At 53.3% G+C, this 22,633-nt stretch overlaps 1 protein-coding gene across 1 annotated transcript in view; it reads left to right on the top strand.

Moving 5' to 3' along the window:
- Window positions 1-15,744: 15,744 nt before the first annotated feature.
- Window positions 15,745-22,633, top strand: part of Cacna1i (calcium voltage-gated channel subunit alpha1 I) — a 110,963-nt gene continuing 104,074 nt past the window's right edge. Inside the window, 1 exon segment of the mRNA XM_060389020.1 lies at window positions 15,745-16,019. The gene's annotated coding sequence lies outside the window, so the exon portion shown is untranslated.

The raw sequence follows: 22,633 nt of genomic DNA, 5'->3' as shown, positions 1-22,633 counted from the left end.
TCTTCTTCTCCTCCTCTTCCTCCGTCTTCTTCTTCCTCTTCCTCTTTTTTTTTTTTTTTTTTTTTTGAGACAGGGTTTCTCTGTGTAGCCCTAGCTGTCATAAAACTCACTATGTAGACCAGGTTTCCCTTGAACTCACAGGAGATCTGCCTGCCTCTGCCTAGCTCATCATGGCTTCTTTTTAACATCTTTGGATTTGGGGAGGCAGGAAGATACTGATGGGAATTTTCTTTGACACTCTGGGGTTGGACAAGTGACCTAGGTAGGGTCTAAGATGGGTCTCCAAAGGTCCAGCTCTGTCACCGAGTTACTTCGTGACTTCAGTAGGTGTTTTCCTTTCCTGGGTCTTGGTGGCCCTGGGGAAATATGGGCAGGTTTCTATTCCTGCTAGATCCTCATGACTCAGAGTGAGTGGAGTCTGGACTCTGGGCATGTGATCTCACGGTGGGGTCCTGAATCAGCCTGTCTTCCACTGTGTTCTCGTCTGCACAGTGGGATGTCCCAAGACACCCAGGAAAGGTACAGGCGACCTGTGGAGTGTCACTGAAGGCTTAGGAAGGGGCATTTTGGGAATGGGTTGATTCTGGGCCTAAGTGGCCTCTGGGTGTGGGACTCTAGGGCCTATAGGGCTGTGTGTAGAGCTCCCAGCCCCCCCCCCCAGCTTTTCCTTCTAATTACACCTCTACTAAGATGCAAATATTCTACAATGCCAGGCATGGAGACCTTGTTGTCATGGCAACTAGGGAGAGGCGACTGGTCTCCATCTTCCATCTTCAGATCATTTTAGACCAAACTGGAGCCTGCCTGGAAGTACCTCTCCTCCCTGCTCATCACCTAAAAAATCTTAGGGTCTCTTACCCTAAGGTGGATAGATATTCAGGGACATGGAAATGGGTAACTCTGCACAAACAACTTCCCTTTCTCTGCCTCGGTTTCCCCATTTGTGGCTTAGGGATAACTAAACCTGAATTGCAGAGTTGTCCTGAGCTCAGTGACCAGTGACTCAATACTGAGAGATCGTGGAAACAGTCTGCCTTCAGATGTCCTTCCAGGATCCCGGAAAGCTGTGAGCCCCAAAGATGGTGTGGGAACCACCGTTAATGCCCATGTTAGGGTTTGGCAGTTCACACTCATGCTACAGCTGTTTGACTTGACACAGTCTTTCCCTTACAAAGCGAGAGTCTTCCACTGTAGCTCTAGAAACCAAGGAAGAGTAAAGAGAAGGGAGTTTAGGAAGGGACGTGAGCTAGTAGGAACAGCAGAAACAGGTGAGCAGTTGTCCGCATCCTCCCCCGCTTCCCGCTCGGCTATCGGGAAGCTTAGATAGGAAATGTTATTCAACTGTCATAATTGTGACTTATTACTTTATTGTATAACACCGCTCTATTATTCAGCCTGAAATACATCCCCTTCAACTTCCTAGTGCCTCCAGCTCATGCCTGGTCCTTAAATGATTTCTGGCCTTTTATTTTAACTTTTAAAGAAGTCCTCTTTAGAAATAGCTGAGCATATGAATTATAAACTAGCAATTATGCCAGAGAGAGAGAGAGAGAGAGAGAGAGAGAGAGAGAGAGAGAGAGAGAACTGCTCTGTGTAGCCCTTGTCCATCAGCTCCATCCTTTCTTCCTTGTTTTGTCTGGCCATGAGGATGGCAGCACCTCAGGGCTCCTGCCTATCTTCTTATTCACTGAATGGTGCCTGGTCGATGTGTGGTCCCCTACTGTGTGCCCAGCACCCAGTGTTGAATGAATTTAGCATATGAAAAAAAAAGTGTTGAATACCTACTATGTTCCAGAAATTGCTTGGAATGCTGGGAAGCCAGCAAGAGGTGGGTTGGGGAAGCCAGTAGCAGTGTGGACAAAGGTGTCAACTGCCACGGAGGAATTGGGGTGTGGTCTCAGGGGCAGATGGGCAAGAGAAAAAGGCTGGGAGACAGGAGTGCTCCTTAGTGGGTGGCTGTGGCCTGCTTTGGGGGGATGGGCTTAACACAGCTGCCCTCCTTCAGCTAGGATGTTGTCATCCCTTTGTGCTGCCCTTGAGAGGTGTCTGGTCTCCTTAGTCCAGGAGAGAGTTTGAGGTGGCCACTCTGCTGGGGCCTGAGACTGGATGTCAGCAGGATCTGGCCAGAGGGTTCTGAGCCCCTACCTCCGTCTAACCCCTTGCCTGGAAAATGGGCTCCAAGAGGGCGATGAACCTTGGGGCTGCATGGTTTCTAGGTCAGTTCGGACCTCTCACTGACCTCCAGCGATCCTGTGTCCCTACCATGGAACTGGTTGAGCACCACCCCCCATAACCTGTCTCATTTTCTCCATCCCACCTAAGTCAGAAACCTCCCACCCCTCAGCCAGTCTGTCCAACTTCCTGTGTTACCTTTGACTTTTCCTCTTCCTCCCCGGTTTTTTGTTTTGCAAGACAGGGTTTCTTGTGTAGCTCTGGCTGTCCCGGAACTCTCTCTGTAGACCAGGCTGGCCTCAGACTCACAGAGATCCATCTGCTTCTGCCTCCTGAATGCTGGGGTTAAAGGTGTCACCACCACTGCCTGGCTCTCCCTTTTTACCACAGCCCAAATGCCGGATCCTCTCCTGCACAGCCCTTCCCTCTGACCCAGACTGACTCCTCAGAGGCTGCCTGGGGCAAGAGTTGCTGGGAGACCCACCCAGGAGTCTATCTAGCTGGTGGCCTGCAGGTTTCTCTAAGGCCTCTGCAACCTCCTCCCATGCCCCGAACACCGGGTGAGACTGAGGCTTCATAGCTTGGGCACAGCCTGACAGCCCTCACTGGTCCTGATGCATGCCGAATGTGACTTTGGTTCCAGGAATGTTCCCTGATCTACTTCTCCCCTCCTTATTCTCTGGTAAGTGGCTCTCTTCTAGTGTTGTAGGACTGGTTGCTGGCCCTACTCATCTTCCCTGGATGTCAGGCCTGGGAGCAGCTGCAAGGTTCTCAGGCCTTCTGAAGGGCCCTCTCTTGTCTTCTGCTGTGGGAGTCAGCTTTCTGTTACTATAACAAATACTCAAGATGATTAACTTAAAAAGAGGAAAGGTTTCATTCATCTCACAGTTTTAGAGGCTTTGATTCATGACCAGGGGCCCTGTGGTGACCGTACATCATGGCAGGAGTGTGTTGGTGGAGCAAAACCATTTTACCACATGGCTGGGTAAAAGAGACAGACAGACAAGGGACAGTAATCCAGCAAGTGCCACAGTCCCCATCAGATATATGACTTCCTGCTAGATCCCATCTTCTAAAGTCCTATCACCTCTCTAAAGGGCCATACCTGGACCAAGGGAACACTTACAACCCAGACTCTGGGTATGCCCATGCATTCAGTGTCTGCCTCTGGTATTCTCACCCTCATATGGGTTCTGGGATACTGTGTCTGGCCATCTGGCAATGTGTACCTGTATTGTACTTGTTCTGTGTAGGGGAGAGGCTAAGTCACAGGAGTCACACCGGGTGTGAGTTCAAACCCAGCCACATGTGTGCTTCCTGAGCTAGGTCCCCTCTTCCTCTCCCTCCTCATCCTCCTTCTTCATGGTTTTTCCTTTTCCTTTCTCCTTTTCTTCTTGTGAATTATTTTTATTTCATGCGCTTCGGTGTTTTGCTTGTGTGAGGGTGTCGAACTCCCTAGAACTGGAGTTACAGGCAGTTGTGAGCTGCCATGTGGTGCTCTGGAGGAGCAGCCAGTGCTCTTGACTGCTGAGCCATCTCTTCAGCTCCCACCGTTTTGGTTTTTTGTTTTTGTGTTTTTTTCAAGACATGGTTTCTCTGTGGAGCCCTGCCTGTCCTGGAATTCGCTCTGTAGACCAAGCTAGCCTCAAACTCAAAGATCCACCTGTCTCTGTCTCCTTGTTAGAACTAGGTTGTCAATATTCCTTTTTTGTGGGGATTCTAGGCACCTACTGTTCCTGGTTGGGGGACCTTTTAGGCAGGTGACTTGCCTCATTGAGCTTTTGGCTCCTCATCTGTAAGATGGACCTGGAGAAATGGTACCTATTTTCTAAGGTGCTATGAGGATAAAATGAGCTTATAGGTGGAAAGTGCCTTTGGCTCTTGGAAGAGCCTAGAACACTCTAAAAGCCCAGGATTTACTTAGTAGTATCATTACCATCGCCATCCTCACCATCAGCATCTTTGTTATATGAAATATACAAATGTGCAAACCCTTCTAGAAGCCTCATGGGCTGGTTGGTGCTGCTCCTTAGACTAGACATGCCCCAGGTGTGAGAGGTCCCCACTGAAGTGGGCCCTGTCCTCGGGGGCTTTCAGCCAGGAGGAAAACTTTGAAGATCTAGGTCTGTCTCTTTCTTAGTCTATGACCTTGGACAAGCCCTCTCCTCTGAGCCTCCTCCACACTTGTAAAAGCAGATGGTAAGGGCTAGGGCTATAGTTCAGCCAGAAGAGCGCTTCAGAAAGTTCTGGGTCAGATCCATGCACTACATAGCCTGGACGGACGTGGTGGTACACACGGATGATTTTAGCCCGGGGAGGTGGAGGCCTGAGGAGTAAAATTTTAAGGTCAGTCTTAGGCACAGAGTTCAAGGTCAGTCCGGGCTACCTGAGACTCTGTTTCAAAAAAAAAAAAAAAAAAAAAAAAACCAAAACAAAATGAAAAGAAGTAAAGAAAAAGCCGTGGTAGTAGGTTGAAGAGAACCCTCAAGAAACGACAGTGGTGATGGTGCTGGCTCCTGGCAAAGCAGGTCATAGTCTGTCCTAGCTGTGTGCAAATGTGTCTTTCAAAACACTGGGTAGAGGTACTTTCTCTGCTGCCCCTCGCCCTGCGCAAGCGGTCTCCCTGGCTCTTTCCAGCTCCTATTCATCTCAGAATGTGACAGAGGCTTCCTTGCCAGGCAGGCAGGGGACACACAGTGGAAGAGACAAGCAGCCTCCCCTCCCTTTCCTCAAACAGAGGAAGAAATCCTCCCTCCCTCTCGGGAACTATCGACCGGCTCTGCAGACTTCAGCTTGCAGCTCCTTGGAGACCCAGATGAATTAAAGATGTAATTAAATTAGGAATCGTTCATTATTTGGAGGCTAGGATGCTCTGTCAGGTGGGGTAGTGGAAGAAAAAAGGTGGGGCCATCTTCCTGCTGGGTCCAAAGGTTCTCTCCCGGGTGTGTGGGTGGGTCAGACCTGCCTGGTTCAAGGACCCGGGAGGGAATTTTGTACGCTCTTTTCTTCTTTCTTTTCCTCCTCCTTTTCATTCTCCAAAAGATCTCCATGCACTCTTGGGTAGCCTCAGTGTGCCTACTAGGTCCTACCTTCTCTACAGACAACCCTGTGCAAGGCTCTGCCTTGTTCACTCTCAGTGTTCTCAACTGTGAAATGGGACCAAAAGGGAGAGCTACTCTATTTTTCTTAAGTTGGCCTAAAGCAGCATGGTTCTGGGCTATGGATATAGTGCAGTGGGCAACACGCTTGCTTAGTATGCACGAAGCCCTGTGTTGGATCACTGCATAAGCCAGGCATTGTGACACATATCTGTGATATAAAGGCAGGAGGATCAGAAATTTAACACCATCTTTGGCCACACAGAGTTCCAGGCTAGCTTACGCTACATGAGACACTGTCTCAATTTATTTATTTATTTATTTATTTAATTTCTAAGGTTTGAGTTAAAAACAAGAAGTCCTCCAGGCCCACCTACTTGAGAAATTTCTGTGTACACTCAGTTAGTCCTGGGAAGGAAATCAATGGAACAGGCCAGGTCATCTTCATGCTAACTGTGGGACCTCTTAGGTGACTGTGGTATTTGCACTTTCCAGAAGCAGGGCCTTTGAAGGAGAAAGGGGCAGGGGAAGTCACCTATCTATGCTCAGGGGAACAACAGGGGAACAGCCAGGTAGAGATGGGGAAATTACTGAGCCACTGGGGGGCAGGTGTGGGCCAGGGATCAAGGCCCAGAGCGCAGCTTGTGATGGAGAAGGAGGGGCTAACACTTCTCTACTTCTCAGAGGAAAACAAAATTTTCGAAACTGTCAGCTATGTGATGGAGCTGTCAAGAGTACATGAAACAGCGGCGCAACCTGGGAAACGGAAGTCAGGGTTCTGTTTGTTCTGTGACAGTGTGAAAACTCACAACCTTTTCATCAAGATGGGTAACAAGAACACAGGTGCTAGAAGCACTTCTGTTCAACTCTGAGGCTGAGACTGTTACCTCAAGCCTGCCCAACCCTGCCCTCCATCGTCCATCCATTTGTGCATGTCAACAGCTTTGTGGAGCTGGGCACCCAGACTCTGATCTGGCTGAGCTTGTCCCATCTGTCAGCTCTCTCCTTGAAAGCCTACGGATTCCTCACACTCCCTGTCCTTTGTCTCTTCTTGTTCTCTCCTGTGGCCATAGTCTCTTCCCTGAGTCCCACGACACTGGCAAGATTGCAGACATGACCGCCATCCAGGGCTGGGGGAAAACAATGCAAGGTCAGAACCATGGACAGCGACAGACAGCGCTGGCTGTGCTGGTCAGAGGCTCAGGGCCCTGAAAACTCACAATGGTGGTGGTGATAGTGGTGGTGCTGGTGGTGCTGGTGGTGCTGGTGGTGCTGGTGGTGCTGGTGGTGCTGGTGGTGCTGGTGCTGGTGCTGGAGAGATGGCTCAGAGGTTAAGAACACTGGCTGTTCTTCCAAAGGTCGTGAGTTCAATTCCTAGCAACCCCATAGTGGCTCTTAACCATCTATTACGAAATCTGATGCCCGATGCCCTCTTCTGGTGTGCAGGCACACATGCAGTACAGAATACTGTGTAAATAGTAAATAAATGTTCATAAACTATTACACAGAGAAACCCTGTCTAGAAAAATAAAACAGGTAGGAAAGAAGGAAAGAAGGAAGGAAGGAAGGAAGGTAGGAAGGAAGGAAGGAAGGACAAAGAAAACTCATGATGGAAACTGGGGTACAGGGACCTGGACCCAGGTCTGACGATGCTGGGGGTGCTACCTGGGAGCCTAAGGGGGGCATTAGCAATGAAGTTGTCTGTTTTAAAGACCCCTAATTACCGATTTCCAACTCCAGTTGGTACCTTATACCTGTTTGTGCAGCCTCATCCTGCCAGTTCTTGGGGACTCAGTCAGTTCCCCAGGCCCTTGCCCCTTCTCCTGCGGAGAGGTTCTGGTCTGGCAGCCATGGAGACTTCGGCCTGGCACATCTACTCCATGCAGAGTGGCCTTGGGCAAGCCTTGCATCCTCTCACCCGACCTTCTGCTTTAGAAAGGGGGCAGTTTGCACCATGTTTATTTCTGAGTTTGAAGCCAAACCCCATGGTCAGCTCCTGGCAGCTGATACCCTGGAGGAGAGAGCTGTCGGTGAGGGCTGGTGTGGCCTAGGCCTCAGGAGGCAGGGGCGGTAGTGAGTGAGTGTGTGTGTGTGTGTGTGTGTGTGTGTGTGTGTGTTGGAGGGAGGAGGCGAGGGCAGGGGGAGAACACAAGGAACTGCTGGACCAGAACAGAAGAACCCCTCAGCCTGTATATTTAGCTCTTGGAGGTATATAAACAGAAAACTGGAGCCGGCTCAGCGCTCCCCCCAAGCGTGAGTCATCCCTGCCCTGCAGCTAAACTTAGGCTCCAATCACAGCGCCCTCCGGCTCCCTCCTCTTCTTCCTCCCGGCTGCCTCCCTTCGCCTTATCTTTCCCTCACTCCTCTCCCATCCTTCTACCACAACCTCTCCTCTCTGTTGTGCTGGACTTGCTTCTTTCCTCGTCAGTCAGGCCCCTAACTCTCCCCTCCCCTTCCTCGGCTTCCTCCACCACCCTTCTCTCTGTCTCCCTTTCCCCCTCTCACTGTGGACCGCTCTCCCTTCTCCAGTGCAGTTGGGGAAGGGTGCATTTGTGCTTGTGTGAGTGCGAACTTAATAATGACACGCGCCTGTCTGTGTGTGCTTTACACGCATAGGAATGTGTCTGTGTGAATTTTTGTCTTGTCGAGAGTTCGTTTAATAGGAACATATCGGTTTGTGTATACGTGTGAGGGTCTGTGTGAGTTTGTGTTTGTGTGCGTGTTGGGGGGCACAGACAGCATCATGAAGACTGTTGGCATCTGTTGGCATCCTTTGGGGAGGGTGGCTCTAGAAGTGAGACTTCGTGTCAAGCATTAAACGAGCTCCTGGTTTTCTCGGGGGGGGGCATCAGGACGAAGGTGGCCCCACAGGCTTTTATAACCCGTAGGCTCCAGCTTATACACGGGTCTAGGCAGGCCGGAGAAAGTGGAGTGGGCCTAGGCTTGGCTTCTGGACCTTCCTTGCTCTCACACCTCACACTTACCTCAGGGTGATCTTGATCCATTTTTCTTCCCGCCAGGGGTATATGATGGTCCTTTTCACCTCTCCAGCCTGTGTGTGTGTGTGGGGGGGGGGTGTGTGGCAGTGAGGGCACCCTGGCCACTTGGAACAGGCGAGGCCTCTTATCTGGCATCAGCTTCATCATGGGATGGCTCATGTTGATTCCCCGAGGCTCACAGATAATTTACACAGACAGGTTTCCTTCTGGCAGGGTTCACCTGGCGGGGAGGACAAGGATGGTCACTTGAGCTTGCGAAACACATCCTGCAAACTGCTCTACAGGAAGTTACCCGGGTCACCTGAGAGTGGGCATGGTCTGCTTTCTGCACCCTCATGGCAGGCTGTGATTCCTGGAAAGGTTTCAGGGAAGGTGTGTGTGTGTGTGTGTGTGTGTGTGTGTGTGTGTGTGTGTGTGTGACAGACATGCCCCTCTCCCCAGCCACCCTTTTCACAGGAGTCGGGATCTTTGTTAAAACATCAGCATCTCCTTGGTTCCTTGACCACAGCATTTAAAATGACAACCCCAGGGCTGGGGGTGTGGCTCAGTGTAGAGTACATGCTTAGCATGTATGAGGCCTCAAATGGTATACTAAGCATGTGAAACACAAACAGAGGACAGCCCTGTCTTCAGCCCGTCTATTCCCCTTGCTTTACTTTCCCGGTAGGCTTGTCATCACCTGACTCACAGGATGGTCATCGTCTGTAGTCTCTAATGCTTTCGTTTGTTTTTTCCCTAACTCCTCTAATAAAAACCTATAGTTCTATACTGTGACCCATCAGTCCCTCCTTGCTATGCTCATTGCTCATTCATTCATTCATTCATTTGTGCATTCATTTTCTCAGTGGACCTCCCAGCAGTGACTCTAGGCTGAGCTCTAGTCTGCATAGACAGGCTCTCCTGGTAGGGCCTGAGCCTGGCCAGGTATGGCAGAGGCAGCCTGTAAGGCAGAGTGGGGACTTGGAACCAGGAAGACTCTGGTGATCAGAGCTTGACTGAGGTTACGTCAGAGCAGGGTGTGGGAAAAGCAAGGTCCTTACCAGGTTGGACACCTCAAATGTGGCCTTTATTATCAGCCATGAGACCAGAGCTGGAGAGCTGGCTCAGGGGTTAAGGGCACTGGCTGCTCTTCCAGGACCTGAATTCAATTCCCAACACCCAAATTGAAGCTCACAGCTTTCTGTAACTCGAGTCCTGGGGGAGCCAACACCCTCTGCTGGCTGCTGTGGGCTCTGCATGTGCGTGGTGCACAGACACACATTCAAGCAAACACCTGAACACACGAAATGGAGAAGATCCAAACCTCAAAACAAGGCATCCTGGTTGAGAGATTTTTCAGGAGCTCCAGGAGGCTGTGTGATTGTGATGCTCAACCCATTTCAGAGCAAAGTCTGCCGGTTCCCTTCCATGCCCACGAGAACTGTCAAGGCTGCAGGACTGGGGTCAGGGTTTATGTTACACTGATCATGACAATGGCCAGCCCAAGGCCCTGCTGCCACCTACTCTGCGCTCCATTGTCTCTTCTTGACGGTGATATTGGAGGCAGCTTCCTGGAGGTCTGATTGCTGGAACCAGCCCTTTGTCCATCCAGGATAAAAGAAAGAGTTGCCAGCTCTGTTATTCTTTCTTTAAGCGGCAGCAGCCACGGGGAAAACAGAGGGTAGCTGCTGCGCATTTGTGAGTGAGCTTTACACACACGGTGCCAGGACGGGGAGAGCAAGGCAGGCAAAGGTGGAGCCAGGGAGACCCACGAAGAGGTAGAGAGAAGTGGGGTCACTGTGCACCCATCCTTCCATGATGATCCCGAGGCTTCATCAGTTCTGCCTCCTTCCCCTCTCCTCTCCTGTGGTGGCTTTGGCTCTTCAGGCCTTTGCTCCTGCTGTTACCTTATTGGGGATGACCTTCCTCTACTGAAATGGGCCCATCCAGGCCACCCGAGCTGTCATTCTGCATGCTGCTAACCTCCCCACCCCCACATCGAGGGCTCCGTGCTCTTTTCTACAAATATATATTCGGGTTGTTGGACATGGCTGCCTCCCTGCTAGGCTGCATCTTTGTGTTCCCGGCACCTGGCATGTGAAAGGAATTTAAAAAAAAAAAAAAAAAAAAAAAAAAAAACAACCAAAAAAACAGTATCGAGTGACCAGGTGGCTTGTCACATGACATCTCTCCTCTTCATCTGCTTTTTATTTCTTAAGCTCTTTTTGAATAGCATTTTAAATGTGTGTGTGTGTGTGTGTGTGTGTGTGTGTAACTTGTGGGAGTTGGTTCTCTCTTTCCGCAATATGGGATCCAGGAATTGAACTCAGGCATCAGCTGAGCCATCTCACCCGCCTTCAATCTACACTTCTTTATCAGCAAAACAAATCTGAAAAAATTACTTCTGCATGGTTGTATTCAAGGAAGGCAAAAAGAAAGTTCTGGGGAATGTGGCTTAGTGCACAAATGCGTGCCTCGGCGCACAAAGTTCTGGGTTCATTCTCCCAGTACTGCATAACCCACCACATACCGTAATCATGTCTGTTGCCCCAGATCTCTGCTGGTTGAGGTAGGAGAACTTTAAGTTCAAGGTCTCCCTCAGCAACAAACAAAGTTTGAAGCCAGCCTGAGCTATGTGGAGCCGTCTTGAAAAGAAAGCTGAGAGGCACCCGGCAAATCCTGAGTGCCTACTGTGTGCTAGAATACCGTGAGGCAAAAGGGAAGAGTCTGCCAATCATCAGGTGCAGCTTTCAGGGGATGGGTCTGGTGATTTTGGCTGGGTGGAGGTCTGGTAGTCTTTCCCGTCCTCTTACCCTTCTAAGGGCAGGTGCTGGGTGCCAGGTAGCCCTTTCAAATATGTCCAGACTGGATATTTTTAGACCTTATCCAGCGGGCTTCTAGGGCATCAACGATCACTTCTGGCTGAATGTCAGGTCTTCCCCACCTGGTAGAACCTGAAGTCCTTTACAGTTCTTCCCATTTACCCTCTATCCCTTCTGCCTTGCATCTAGAGGAGGCAGGAGACAGATCCCCCTTTCCATACCTGCACACACTCACCCTTGCTCTCTCTGGTGTAGAATCCAGTTTTTGCTGCTCATTAGCCATGGGACCCTGGGCAACTCACTTAATTTCAATGGGTTCTGACCCTCATAGTCATATGTGGAGGTTCCCAATCTCGTCACCTGAGGCTGTGGGGGTTAAGTGAGCTAATGAAGCAAGTGGGCGCCTGCCAGAGGAGAGGAGGCATTCCTTCCTTAGCTGGGTAAACCAGCTGCTCCTCTCTGGATCCTGGTTCTGGCTCTTTGCTTCTGCTGGCTGGTCCATTTAAGGTTAGGGTGCACTGGCTGGCCTGCCCGGGGCTGTTCTTGGCCGTATCAGCTTGGGAACTCGTGGAACGCCCCACTAGACAGACCCTTGCATGTCTCCCTGACCTTCGTGGGGCTTTGGGACAATACTGTAGCTATATACATAGTTTCAAGTCTCTCATCTGGAGCTTAGAAGCCCTGGGTCCCTTTGGGCATCTTTTTGGGCACACCCCCTCCACCTGATATTACCTCCTCCATCTTAATTCTCCTCTTTTCCCTCTCTTTGTTTCCTCCTCTACTCTAAACAGTGGATTTTGGGGCTCTAAGGGCTCTGAGAGCCTCATGAGATGTCAGTTCAGCCTGCCCATCCCATATGAGAAGCCAGTGCCTCCCTCCCTCACTTCTTTCCACGTTCACTCCCTCCCTCAGCATCTTGCTCTAAATCCCCTTTTTGTTTTCTGTAGTCAGCACTTCCAGGCTTTTCCATCTGAAGTGTCCTCCACCCTGGCTCAGGCCCAGAAGGAGCCCAGTAGGAGCTTTGGGAAGGTTGAGGTTCAATTTCCTTTGTGAATTTGTTTCTGTCTGCACCTCCTGTGTCAGGGAACAGTCCTGCTTGGAGGATAGCTGGGGGGCTGGGGGCTGGGCAGAGCTGGTGAGGGCAGCCCCTCTTCACATCTGTACCCCTTGGGCCAGGAGCCTCCCTTCTTTATCTGTCAAAGCCATTCTCCCTTTGGAGTCCTGGAAACCTTGATTATTGTTACATTTTTATTTGTCTGTTTTGTGCGCGTGCGCGTGTGTGTGTGTGTGTGTGTGTGTGTGTGTGTGTGTAGGTCAGAGGACAACTTGTGAGAATTGGTTCTCCCTTCTGCCATATGGGTCCTGGGGATCGAACTCAGGCTGTCAGAATTGGCAGCAAGTGCCTAAACCTGCTGAGGCATCTTGCTGCTTCAGAGTACTTTAAAATTCAGAAGTCTAGTCAAGAACACAGATGCTCTACCACTTAGTCATGTGACCTCGGACAAGCCGGCTCACCTCTCTGTGCCAACCGACCCTCATCTGTAAAATAGTAGCAAGACAGTGCCAAAGATTAGAAAGTGTGAGTACTTGCCAGGAGCTCCCATCAGAGCCAGGCACGGATAGATTAAATGGTCTGTGAGTATCTGAGAGACAAATCAACATGATTGTGAGGATCTTGAAATATGCATCTCCATGCCTTTATGATCTTTAGGTCCCAAAAAGGACCTAATTTTAGATTCTAGGGTCAAAATTCTGCCCCAGCTTCTTCCAGCCCCAGAATTGATGACCCTACCTGTCTGGTTACTACAATTGTGAGAAAGTTCTCCAACAGGGTGACTCTGTGAGTGTGTGTGTGTGTGTGTGTGTGTGTGTGGTGTACATATGAGCTCTGTCCAGTGGCACTGGAGAGCTGAACAGGCTGGGCTTTGTCCCTGGGAGCCAGTTTGTGCAGCAGCAATGGGGGAACCTGCCGGCTGTCAGGTGGGTATTTTGGGGACCCCAGGTCTCCGTTTGCTTCACCTACCTCCAGGCAGGACTTGGCAGGCTCCGTTCCCAGGGCATGGTGGGGCCTAATGAGTGTGTGCAGCTGATGTAGGCTTCTGCAAATACCAGGCGCAATATAAATAGCAATAATGAATAAATGAAGCTCCCGCAACCAGCGAGGCCTCTGAGAGGGACGGCCCCAGCCTTGCTTCTTGTAGAGGTGGGAGTTGTGCTTCCAGCCTACAGTAGGTTGATGGCTCCTCTCACCCCTACTTCCTTCCTGCCCTTTATCTGAATCTAGGACTCTAGGACTAGAGTCCTAGACATCTCTCTAGGACTCATTCACTGTCCTGCGGGGTGGAGTAGGATGGATCTTCAACCCGGGTGGGCGGACTGAAGATCAAAGATGCCCAGGGAAACAAAGGTGAAAAGAAGTGAGGTGTCCCCCAGGGGATGCATTCTAGGCTGGGTAGCCAGCCCTTCAGCGGGCTGTGCTGAGGGCCTAGAGCTGTGAGCTCACCGCCTGGTGGGCTCTCAAAGCCCCGCAGAGCCTCAGGAATATCACAACAGTGTTGTCAGAGGAGAATGGCTGGGGTTCTCTTCCCACCCTGAAGCCTTTCACACTCCATGCCCTGGTTTTTTTCAGTTGTGCATCCTGCTGAATAGGGCTGGGCATGCCGGCCCTCACCACCTACTCCTGCCTCAGTGGCTCCATCCATCTCTCCTCCCGACTCCGCCTTGCATAGACTCTCCAAGGTGAGACACTTGCAAGTGTGTCTCACCTCGGTTGAGCTGTTCTTAGAATCCACTGTGCTCCGAAGCCCTCCCCTTATCCAACCTGGGGCTGCTGTGTGGCCGGTTCAATTGGCATTACAGGATCTCTCCAAGCTTTGGGGACACTCACTGGACTGTCCGTGAGAGCCTTTCTATGACAGCTTGTCTCACCTCTGCCAGAGCTGCTCCCTGGTGGTGGAGCAGTGGTCAACTGGACACAAACTAGAGTCACCCAGAAAGAGGGACCTGCCTCCTTAGGTTGGCCTGTGGAGGACATACCTGTGCGGTATTTTCTTCATTAACGATGAGCCACTGTGGTCCCACCCCCCGGGGTTGTATGAGAAAGCAGGCCAAGCAAGCCACCATACCTCTGCCTCAGTTCCTGCCTCCAGGTTCCCGCATTCCCTTCAAAATGGATGTGCAAACCAAACAAACCCTTTCCTCCCCCACGTTGCTGTTGGTCAGTGTTTCCTTAGTTAGCGGCAGAGAGCTAACTAAGACCAGTGGGTACGGTTAGAGGAGCTGCTTCCCAGCTGAGCGACCTCTGGCTTTAACACTCATCTCTGGCCTCAGCGTTGTTGGCAGTCAGATAAGGCGCCCTGTCGCAGCGGCACGAAAAACAAGCGTCTGATTGTCATTTGGCAGGTCCTTGATTCTTTTCAGTAGGTCTAATATACAAATGAACAGATAAAAGGGGATCACTGCCCTGCACGCGCCCACCCCGAGTCCATAACCCATGGGGGAGAGGGGCGGGGCCGCCTCCTAAGAAGGTAGGAGATTGGGAAGTTGCTACTGCAGAAAACAAGGGCGATAGGTGGCCTCTCAGGGACAAGGCTGGTCTCTCAGGCTGCCCAGAGAGGCGGAAGGCCGACCCTGCAGCTGGGGAAAGCTGGGCATCTGCCCACACCGTGGGCGCGCACGCGGGTGTGTGCGTGAGGGGGGCGTGTAGGTCACTCAGAAACCTTCTAAAAGGAGGTAGGGTTTATTTATTTTTGTTTTCGTTTTCGCTTTGAGACTGGATCCTCATCCTGCAGGCTGGAAGCGGCATTCTGGACCCAGGCTGGTCTCGAAGGCGCAGAGATCTGTCTGCCTCGTGGGGCATCCCTGCTGGTGGTCTTCGAGCCAATCTTGAAGGGCAGGAGGAAGTGGGGCCCGGAATGGGGAGCTCGGCGGAAACTTAGGCGCCGGAACGACCTCTGGAGACCGCCGAGGCCGAGTCCCACCCCCGCGCGGGCGACCCCCTCGCCGAGCGGTGGGGCAGGCGTGCCAACTGGAAACCCAGCGAGAACCCCAAGTGTGACCAACGAGCCTTCGGCGCCCGGGCTGCTCATTGAGAGGGGGCTCCCATCTTCGCGCGTGACGCAGCCGGGGGCCAGAAAGCTCAGGACCCTCCCAGGCGGCGCGACCCTCCACTGTCAGGAGGTGGCCGCGCTCCCGGGGGGCCACCCCCGGCCCGGAGGAGGCTCCCCCGCCGCCGCCGCCGCCGTCACCCAGTCTGTCGCCCGCACGCCTCCCCCTCCGGCGCCCCGAGCCTGCAGCTTTCCCCGAAGACATTTGGTGTCAGTATAAGGACGGCTTTTCCTCGCACGCGGCGCGGCTCGGTCCCGCCGCCGCCGCCGCCGCCGCCGCTGCCGCCGCCGCCGCACGTCCCCGCACCGCCCGGCGCTCCGGCTCCTCCGCAGCCCCCGGCGCTCCCCGAGTCCGGGCCGGGGGACGCGAGCGGCGCCCAGAGCCGGGGAGGCGGGGAAAGGGGGGAGGGTCCGGGCGGCCCGAGCCCGCGCCCGCCCCGCCGCGCCCCCGCCGCCCCCCGCGCGCCCGCCCCGCCGCGGCCCCGCGCCCCCGCCGCCCGCCCGCCCCCGGCCCGGAGCGCCGCGCCCCCCGCCGCCCCGGCCGCCCGCCGCGCGCTCCAACTCCGCGCCGGCCGCCGCTCGCCCGCTCGCTCGCTCGCTCACTCGCTCGCTCGTCCGCGCCGCCCGCCCGGAGCCGCGGCGACCCGCCCGCCATGGCCCGCGCCCCCGGGCCCGCCGTCCTGCGCGCGCCGCCCCCCTTGCCCCGGGGGCGCAGCTGATCCCGGAATCGAAGGCGTGGGGGCCGCCGGGGCGCGGGGGTCCCTCTCCACGCCGGCTTCGGGGGACACGCGTCACCCTCCGCATCTCTTCCCGGGAAGACCCCGCTGCCACGTCCATGCCAAGGTAGGCGAGGCAGTGGCGGTGGAGGGGGGGAAGGAGAGGCTCAGCACCCCCCTCCAGCTCGGCTTCTTGGCGCGTCGGGCTCTTTCTTCATCGAGGCGTTTTTTTTATTATTTATTTATCTATTTATTATTTCTGGGGACCGATCCCCCCCTTCCCCGCCCGCGCGCGTGCCCATCAGGTGGGCGCCACATCTTCTGCTTGGGGTGTTTTTTTTGGGGGGGTCCCTGCGTTGGAAGGGAGGGCAGGGAGGGAACTTTGACCGGGCCCCTCTCCAAGGCCACGAAAGTTCTCTTGGTGCCAACACTGAAGCCCAAAGCCGGCTCAACCAGCGCTGCAGAAATTTATTCAACAAGTCAGGCTGCTGGCGCGGGGTGGGGGGGTGGGGTCCCCCGGGCTGTCTGTCCGTCCTGTCTGTCCCTCTGCTGCTGCGGCTTTGCGACCAGCTGGATCAGAGCTGGTGCCAGTGTCCGGCAGGGCTGAGCTGGGAGCGTTAGCTGGGGAGGGAGAACCGCGGTGGGACTGAGTGCGAGAACCGAGAACCGCAGGCAGGGTTTAACTTTCCTCCAGGCCGGGTGGTGGAAGGCCCTTCCTTCGCCAGTCCCCTAGGCGCCCACCCGGGTCGCGCTGCATGGAGCCAGGTCGGGTTGGAGCGGGCACTCCGAGGGGCCAAGAGGAGTCCTCGGCTGCCAAGGAGATGGTTATATAATGAGTGTTTGTGGTGATTGGGATTTAATTGTCTGCTGGATGGTGTGTGTGGAATGGAGGGGCAAGAGGGCTTGGCAGAGGGTGGCTAGGTCTCTTGACGTGGAGGTCATGATGCCTGGGGGAGGGGGCTCAGGAGAGGCCCAGCCGAGACAGCCGCCAGCTCCTGCGCTGTGTTCTCTCTCAGCAGAATCTTAGGCTGTGGATGAGGTTGGGGTCCAAGGAGAGACCCCTGGACCTTTGGAGTGTTCTGGCCTTTGGAGTCTGTGTTCTGAGCTGTATGCGTGTGTGTAGGTGTGAGTGCGTTCGTATGGAAAAAAGGGAGAGAGAGAGAGAGAAATTGAGAGAGAGAGAGCGAGAGAGAGCGCGAGCGCCTGTTTGTGTCTGCGTGGTGTGACAGGGTCTGATTTGCTTGTGAACAGTGTCCTAGGCTGGAGGGCTCAGGCTGGCCTGAGCAGTCTCAATCCTTTTCCTCATTGCCTGAGAGGTTTGTCCCCACGGACTCTGCCACTGCCTGGAGACTCTGATGCCACACACACAAGGCTGTGTGTCTCGGAGCCAGGCTGGGGGAAAGGTTTGATGGGGGTTCAGGCCTGCCTTCTCCTAGCCCTTACTCATGAAGCTGGAATCACTTCTTGAATCCACCCCCCCCCCCAGCTTCAAGGACTCATTCAAAACTCTTGTCCACCCCTCAGGACAAACTTTCTGTTTGGGCTCTAAGTCCTGGGGGCTGGGCAATGGTGAGCCCCACGCAAGGGGCACCAGGGGGTGAGGGTTCAGGATGGGATAGATTCTGAGCTGGAACCAAGCTTGGGGCAGCAGTCTAGGGGTGGATGGAGAGACAGGAGGAGAATATCCCGGGGACACTGCCTTGGCCTGGCACCAAACGGAGAACCTTCCACACTCTGGAAGGCTCGGCCCTCATCACGCTTTGTCCTGTGGGAACCACTCTGGCTGTTCAGAGCATAGCTGAGGAGTGGGAGGCTCCTCAGACAGCTACAACAGCCTGGGGGAGGGGCTGAAAGCCTGTCTGGAGGCCCCTCTTTTCCTTGACTAAAGTTCTTCACCCTCCTTGCTCGAGTTCCTGTATAGCCGTGCCTGGCCTCCGCTTCTGTCTCAGTAGCTCCTGCAAGACTGGGCCAGAGAGGGTATTTCCCAGGCCCGCCAGAGGGCGCCAGGAAGTCTTCATCCCGGCAGGTTGACTCCCCTTGACCTTGGGCAGGTGGGTGGGGTTTTGCTGTAGGAACCTCCTGCTTACTCCACTCTAGCTGGCTCTATACCAGGTCCTAGAAGGCCTGACTGTCATTCACCCAGCCTGTTGGGGTTGGGGGAGCAGCTCCTATAAGCACCATCCTGCAGCCTCCAAGTGCTTCAGAACTCAAAGACCTGCCCAGAGCACACAGTCTGGCCACCTCTACCTCCCTGTGCCCAGTCTCTTCACCATGCCCCCCTCCCCCATTACCTGCCAGATGCCACTGTTCATCCCATACCCTAAGGACCTGCCCTTTCTCCACAGAGCTGTGGGCACCCCTCACAGCTCAGAGCCTGTTTTTCAAGGTGACGATGATAAAGGCTGGTGTGGTTTCCTTGTCTGCGGTGTCTCTCACCCTTGTCTTACTCTCTGACTCCCCAATGCTGTATTTAGGGTGCTTCAGAACTGCCTGCAAAGAGCAGATGGAGGTCTAGAGGAGGGGAGATCAAGGCCCGATTTCCACCCTTGGCTTTGGCTCCTCCATCCCGTCTCCCTCCTCCTCCCTCTCTCTTTTTCCCCACTTCATCTCTTCCCTCCCTCTCTCCTTTCTGGGAGAACATTTTCTTCCCACGTGTTCCCAGAGTGTGTCTTGCACAGTGCCCTCCGTTCACTCTGGTGTCCTACAGGGCGTTAGGTCTGGGCTGGGGCTGCTGACCGCACAGATGTGTGGGTGCGTGTTCCCGTGTGAACATCTGTGGACCCGTTGTCCGCCTGCCCGTGGGTCCCGAGATCTGAAAGATGTGGGGGCAAGTCTTCCCCATCCTAAGCTGCCGGCTGGAAAAGAGAAGAAAAGAAACTCGGGTTTCTGATTTATTAAGCACCTATTGAGAGCCAGGTCTCACTCTGGTCACTAGGACCCAGAGTTGGGAGCAGGGAACAGGCTAAATGGGCCTTCTAGAGGCTTCCGTGCCTTTTGGGAGGGTCTGGCTTCCTCGCTGAGGTCATTGTGGAGAGAGAGCTGAAAGTCTCCACATCCTCTTGTGCTCTGGGAGTGAGAATCAGGCTGCAGATGACTCATGGGGGTGCCGGGCACATGGTTATTGAATACCCTTAAGCAGGTGCTGGCAGCTTGGGGGGTTCATGAACAGGAGATGGAGAGGAGGAGGGTGTACTTGAGAGTGGAGGGGCCTTGGAGCCAGGGTCGGGATCAGGTTGGGGATCAGAAGAGACCTTTATGCTCAGGGTCCTCCCTGGGCCAGCTGTCCCCTTCTGCTGGCCTTGGCTAACGATGCATCCTGAGGTGGACATTGGCTCTTGTCCCACCTCCCTGCTGTGCACCCTGACCTACTGAGCAGCAGGGGCTGAGTTAAGGCCTCAGCACCAACCCCTTTCCCCCTCAAGCTTTTATCTCAGTCAGGAAAGGAATAAGCAGGTCCATGATTGGGGGCTCGGAGGAGAAGGGCCACTCGTCGTGGAGAGCTCAGCTTGTTGTAATTTGGATAATGCTTCCACCTTAAAGGATTTTTATTTATTTATTTTTTTTTTTTGTGAGACCTAGAAGTGTCTCTGCAGTACCTAGCATGGGGCCTCAGAGGGGGAAGCTGTTTTCCTTTCATTAAAGTACTTTCCGAATCCCTCTCCATTTGTTATCTGCTTTGAGAGGGAGAGAGGCATCCTCCTCCTCGTTTTTCACAGGTGGAAGTGAGAAGGGATGGAGGAAAGGGATGCTGGGTCGGGCCTGGGTTCTGGGACTCCAGGTCCAGTGTTCCTTTTCATGGGACCCACTTCACTCCCACCACGAGCTATCCGCATCCTCAGGTTGTTAGGTGAAGCGAGACTCAGAGCCCTAATTGCTGCAAAGTGAGTAAAGCTATCCGCAGAGGCACCTGCTGGTTGATGTTCAAATGCATCATGGAGATCCAGGCACAGGCTTCCTTGCTCAGACTCATCATAAGGCCAAGGGCCATGGAAAACAAACATGACAGGGTCTGGGTCAGGTGGACAGATGCTTCAGTGGGTCGGGGGGACTGGCCAACGTTTTGATGCCTAATCTGCAGGTGGGCCTCCCAGCTCTTCCACCAAGTGCTTTTTTGACCTTGAGAGAAACACCTTCCTCCCTCTGTGCCTCAGTTTCCTCCCTGTAGGAGAGAACAAATATGCTTGCTTCTCTGGACTGTGGTCAGGTGCCCGGCATGCTGTAAGTGCCCGAAAATCAATGTTGGCTGTGGTACTTGTTAGGCGCCCCGGGAGGGGTTGCTGAGCTGATTCTCTGAGTGGGCTGCAGAGCTGGGGAGGCTAGCTGTTGATTTTAGTGATGGAGCCAAGAGGAATTTAGGATGCGGGCAGGCTCAGCTAGCCAGACCAGAGCAAGTCTGGTGTGAGTTCACTCAACTGGGGGTCAAAGGGCAACCTTACCCATTTGAGCAACCGCACAGCAACCCAGAAGAAGACCCGAGGAGGCCGGTGAACCGCATGAAACATAGGTGCTGGGGTCTGTGTTGTGACTGGGTTCTAGAGTGCCAGTCTCCTTTAGAGAGGCCTCTCCTGCTGCCTCCGGGTGACTCTAGCCCCACCCCTGCACAGGACAGCAGGTAGCAGGTAAGACCAAGAGGGTGTCTGGGAGGCAGTTGCTCTGGAAATTGTCATTTGAGGAATGGTTGAGGGAGCTGGTGACAAGAGGCCTGGGGCAGCTGAGGCTCAGGGGTGGGCGGGCTGTCATCATGCTTCTGCAGGGCTGTCATGCGGAAGAGGGAGCAGGCAGAATGCTAGGGGCCCTGAGATGACGCCTGCAAGATTCTGGGAGGCAGTCTTTCCAAAGCCTTAGTAGACTTCTCGGTGGGCCCCCAGTCAAGTTCTTCCTTGGTTTGTATGTTGTGAGTGCTGGGTATTTGTGTGAGGTTCTAAGCATGGATTGTGCCTGTGCTTTCTTTCTTTCTTTCTTTCTTTCTTTCTTTCTTTCTTTCTTTCTTTCTTCCTTCCTTCCTTCCTTCCTTCCTTCCTTTCTTTCTTTTCTTTTCTTTCTTTTTTCCCTTTCTTTCTTTCATTTCATTCTTGAGACACGTTTCTCTGTGTGTAGCCTTGGCTGTCCTGGAACTCCCTCTGTTAGACCAGGCTGGCCTCGAACTCAGAGATCTGCCTGCTTCTGCCTCCCGAGTGCTGGGATGAAAGGCATGTGCCACCATGCCTAGTGTGCTTGTGATTTCCCTGTGTGTATGTGAGCATGTGTCTGTGAGTGTGTGGTATACTGGTCTGGGTGACAGTATGACATATGTGTATCTATGATTATATGTACATGTACTGCATGCTTGTGGTATACGTATGTATTATGTACATGTGTGATTATCTGCATTTTATGGGATGTTTGTATGCATCCGTGCGTTGCATATTATCTATGTTTGTGTTTGCATGTGAAGATGTGTCTGTATGTTGCATACACACTATTGTGTATTTGTTCTTTGTGTGGAGTGTAAGTTATATGTGTGAGTGTCTGTGCCAATGGAGATCGTGTGTCCACATGGGAGTGTGTCCGAGCGTAACACTGAGCATGAGGATGGAGGTGTGTATGGGTGTTTGTGCTGTTTGTGTGTGTGGCAGTGGTTTGGGTCATTTTAAGGGGTCATTTGTTTCCAGAGGGCCGCCTTTGTGGGGATCTGGAGACCAGGAAAACCTATGAAATCATGTGCTGTTTCCAGGACCCCAGCCCCCCAGGACTGTAGCAGTCCGTGGCTGCTGCTGCTGTGGGGTACAGGAGAACTGCCTGGGGTCTCGCCCACCGTGAGCCCTGTGCCTGGTGGGGTTACCCCAGCTCACCCCGGCAGCAGCTCTGCCTCAGAGCAGTCTCCTCGCTTCATAGGCAGGTAGCACCTCCAGGCTGTCACGTGCCAAGGTGGGCTGGTGTCGGAGCTGGCGCTTCAACACAGGTTGCGGTTCTGAGCTCCATGCTCTGAAAAGCCATGCTGAGGACTCTCACGAAAGGGGCTGTGAGTGTGCAGTACATTGGTCTGCATGTTCCTGTGGTGCATGTGGAGCTATGATTATATGTGTATGTTGTGCTGTGTGGGCATAGTGTATGTATCTGTTTCTTATGGACATGCGTGATTTATGTGCATCTTATGGGATGTTCTAACGAGAGCAAGACATTCCGATTTTGAGATTCCTGAGCACTCATCATACTCCCTGAATGATTTTTACTGCTTGTTTTAGCAGTGACGTTGTCTGCTTTGTGGTTGTTGACTGAAGAACAAATAGGTTCAGCTCTATGAAAACATGCACACACACACACACACACACAATCTGGCTGATTAGGCCATACTTCAGGTATGTACTAGGGCTGTGAGCTCTGGAGAACTCTTGGTGCTTGCTAGAACCCTCTGGAAGACAGACTTCCCACTGCTTTGAGAGGCTGAGGGTCTCGTTTGGACCAGCTCTTGTCTCCACTGCCTCTTGGCTCAGCCTGGAGGGGAAACCTGTTTTTAGGGCACCCACTGAGTAGTTATTGCAATAGTTTGGTTTTTGGATTTGAGAATGGGCAGACTTGACCTGGGATTCAACACTTCCACCATTGGGTGACATTGGGCAACGCTGAACTCCTCTGGGTCCTGATCTCTTCCTCCCAGAAGGAAAATAGGCACAGAACTGAGGGACTGAGTGATCACTGCCTTTGATCACTGCCTGATGGTGATGATGGTGGCAGCGGTGATGGTGGTGATGTTGATAATGG

The sequence above is a fragment of the Meriones unguiculatus genome, chromosome 8 (assembly GCF_030254825.1).
Source record: "Meriones unguiculatus strain TT.TT164.6M chromosome 8, Bangor_MerUng_6.1, whole genome shotgun sequence".
Lineage (NCBI taxonomy): Eukaryota > Metazoa > Chordata > Mammalia > Rodentia > Muridae > Meriones > Meriones unguiculatus.
This window is presented reverse-complemented; position numbering and strand designations above follow the sequence as displayed.